Below are 4,133 nucleotides of genomic sequence, written 5' to 3' on the forward strand. Positions count from 1 at the left end.
CAGATGTTATTGTGAAATTAGGCATATACTATCGAGGTGGGAATGATTGAATAAGACACCCTTATCAGGGATATATGACTTGATTCATCCATGGAAGGATGCAGGTACCTTTTAAAGGTGGAATTAAGAATAGAACATCGGTAACTTAAAATGAATCCTAGGGGACTGCATAAAGGTTGGCATGTCACCCTTAATAGGGACAGTATGAGTTTTGACAGTATGATTGGGAAAGGGTTAAAGTAACAACAACCTTTAAGAATCAGTGGAGAAATTTTTCAGAAGAATATAAACAATGGTTCTAGTATTAGTAAATGGTATTGTGATATGCCATGTATCTAGGGAATACAGGAGGAACGATTGAAGGATAACCTTAGAGGTTTTACAAGGAGAAAGGTAATATTCAAAATTCTCAAGAATAGAAATGTTGATAAAGGAAATATGACGTAATTATAATGTTGCCAAGTGGGGCACGTGTTAAACCACGAGAAAGTATGGATCGAACCAGTAATGGTCGAAATTGTTCAGGGCAATTAGGACTTAAGATAAAAGATGTTCTAATTATGATTGAGAGTCAGTCATGACAGTGATTAACCTCTAAAGACTGAGGGGATAACTTATGGAAAAATGGAAATTTTTTTTTTTTCTCATCAGATATTAAAGAAAAGTATTTTCACATAAGCTGTGATTGAAATAAGGTAGAAAATTTATTTGGAGGTGGTTAAAATGACATTGAACGTAAGGAAATTTTACTATCAGGAAAGGCCAAAGAGGTGGCCGACACTTTAAAGGTAAGAGGATAATTATAGGCGCTTGTGCCAAAGGAATACAGTGATGATGGTTAAAGCTATGAAGGTTGTATTATGGTTTGGAAGATTGACATTCCTTCTGATGACTGTGCAATACCCAACCGTAATAGTAGTTGGTAAAGGTTTAATTCGTGTAATCGCCATGAGCGGGCTATCTATATCAGAAGATACTATCTTGAGATAAGCCAGGACCATGTTTCAAAAAGGACTAGACGAACCTTTGAGTTAAGTCTTCTATTTAAGGCATATGATTTAGAATGGTATTAACCTGCTATCGTTGCTTTGATTGAAACTCTTCTGCAATTTTATCTGCTTCATATCATGTATGTATGTCAGGATCAGGAGTGTTCTTCATGAATCAGAAATGGTGATTATGTTACCTCCTTAGAAGGATTTGATACGACATGTATGGACTCGGTATGGTTAGATATTAAGATTTCATGGAACGTGAATGACTACAGTAGGTCAGTGGTGGACCATAGTAAGGCAGCAATGATTCTGCGAGTAATGAGCTGATTACAACCGTGAGAGTTGTATTGGAATGGGTGTTGAGATTGAGTACCACTAATCGGGTCGTGGTAGTGTATAAGTTATCATTGATAGACTAATTAAGTAGAGTATCTACCTAGTGAATTATTATTCTTTCTTATCAATAAGAGAGTCGTATTATTATACGAGGAAGGTTGCGGTGCGAGCATAGAATTCTAGTAACGATGATGTATAGAATGAGATCCCAGATTCGATTTTCGATGTCGAGGGAGTTTCAAAGGTGATTGTGTATAAGCTCGAGGAAGAGCATGGGTCCATAGAATGATGGATGGGATAGCGAAAATATTTAGGCACGTGAAATGCGATGCTATAATACTTGATGTTGATATAAATACATATATGTTTTGTTCTCCTATGACAAACCTCTATAGTTCAGAGGTAGGTTCCAAGCCAGATATTTTGTGGCAGTATATTTTTTTCATATATACAATTCTCTTCAGTTCGTTCTTTTCTCTTCTTTTCATTTCATGTAAGCTGAGAAGAACAACCCTTCCAGAAGGGGAGGTATTGCCGAATGACTATATATCTGTGTGATAGAAGCCTAGTAGGATACCAGCTATTGTTTAATTGCTTGTCAAGTACTAAAGGCTGGCCACCTTCTGTACTAACTATGCGATATAACAAGTGTTCATGATCATAGTAATCTCTTAACAAATTCCTTTACTTCTATATGATTGATCAAACTTTGGGAAATAGAAACAGCTGAAAAAGGAGTAATAAAGTTATGGTAGTATTCGGAATGGAAACACATTCGTGATACTAAGGTTGACGTGGTTATTACAAGGTTATAGAACGCTAACGAGCAAAAGTATAACCAGTATAATATTAGGAACGGAAGGTAGTAGCGATTACGAACTGGAAAAGAATGGGTATTGAGAAGCAGAAGCTCTAATGCTAAAAGCAATAATGAGAGTCTGTGCAATAGACTTGAAAGAATTTGGAATGATCACTTAATTCGGATTGAGTTATCTTACGACAATAGATCATATGTCATTATCGAGATGTCGCCTTATGAGATCCTTGAGGGAAGACAATGTCGATCTCCCTTATGTTAGGATGAAGTTGTAGAGCGTAAGATGCTCGGACCCGCAGTAGTCCAAAGGACCAAGGATATGATAGATCGAATCAGAGGACGGCTGGTAGTAGCCCAAGATGGACATGATAAGTATGTTGATTTGACACGAAAGGATAAAGAGTATGAAATAGGGGACCTAGTAATGTTATAGGTATCCCTTGGAAAGGATTGATGAGGTTCGGAAAGAAAGGAAAGCTAAGTCTACAATTTGTTGGACCCTTGGATATATTAAGACGTTTGGGAAGTTAGCATATGAGCTAGCCCTAACCCCGAACATGTAGCAGGTCGTAACGTGTTTCACGTATCAATGTTAAGGAAGTGTAATTCAGATGCCAGATAAATAGAGGCATATGAGCGCATAGATATGCAACCCGACGTAACCTATATGGAGCAACCAGGAAGGGTTATAGAGTGAAAAGGAACAAGTGCTTAGGAGAAGGATTATCAAACTAGGCAGAGTTTAGGTGGTAGAACCACAATGTGGGAAAATTGACTCGAGAGTTAGAAAGTGTAATGCTAAGAAAGTATCCTCATTTGTTTTCTATCTGATTCCGGGACGGAATCCTTTTAAGGAGGGGAGACTGTAATAACCCCAATTTTTGAGAAATTTTGAAACCCTTATGAATAGTGTTTTTGCTGAACGAGAAAACTTTTCATGCCACGCTATGTAGGGGTTCTGTTATTGATCTTATGGGATATTATTAGTACTCTATGTGGTATATAAGTGTATGTAAAGATCGTCAGAATCCAATTCCGAACACTTTGATTTTTCCCGGAAATCCACAAGATACGGAGAGAATTGAGTATAAGGTAACAGGATAAAAAGGATTTAAATTAAAGGATTATAGGAGAGGATCATAAAAGGAATACAATATATTGAGAAAGGTTAAGGGAACCTAAGTAATAAGATCCCGGGTATGATCCCTCAAACGATAAACGAAAACGAAAGTTAAGCGAACCGTATAACAGATCAGCGGTCATTAGGAAAACGATTAGGAAGTTAATCAAAGGGATTAGTGGGAATGATGTCATCCAACCAATAGAAAGAGGACAAGGAGGGGAGGATTACATCATGAGGATGACATAGGCATGACAAGAAAGGAAGGAGATGTGGTGACTTTTTAACCACACAAAATCAAGGGCAACTAGGTAATTTACTAAATCAAACACAAAAACAAGCCAACCAAGCCAAGCAAATCATTTTCATCAAAACACAAAAACCATTCTCTCATCCAAGCAAGCTTGCTCTCGGCTTTTACTATTGCAAATGGAGGAGAAATTCAAAATCAAAGATCCAAGCTTCCTAAATTGGTGAGTTAATTCCCTAATCATCTTCATGCTTAGTTAGGACTATATCATGAGTTTAAGCCATTAATTCCTTCTCAATCTTCTTCATTTAATCAAAGAAGAAGACAATGAATAGTGTTTTCAAGTTTTTAACTTGAAATTTTTCTTGTTTTTCTTGAAGATCCAAGCATTCTTAAGACTTCTCAAAGCTTCTTAAGGCTTCCTAGCTCCTCCCACCACTCAAAGGAAGGTATACCATCTCCAAACCCTAGATTCCTATATATTATAAGATGATTTTGATTAGTAGGATGATATTGTAGCTTGTTGTTGTGATTAGAGTTTGGGATTTGAAATGGTAGTGAAATGGAATGGTAAATGTTGAGGTTTTGATGAAAAGAACTTAAGTATGATTAAAG

This window comes from Apium graveolens, chromosome 3, assembly GCF_009905375.1.
Source record: "Apium graveolens cultivar Ventura chromosome 3, ASM990537v1, whole genome shotgun sequence".
NCBI lineage: Eukaryota > Viridiplantae > Streptophyta > Magnoliopsida > Apiales > Apiaceae > Apium > Apium graveolens.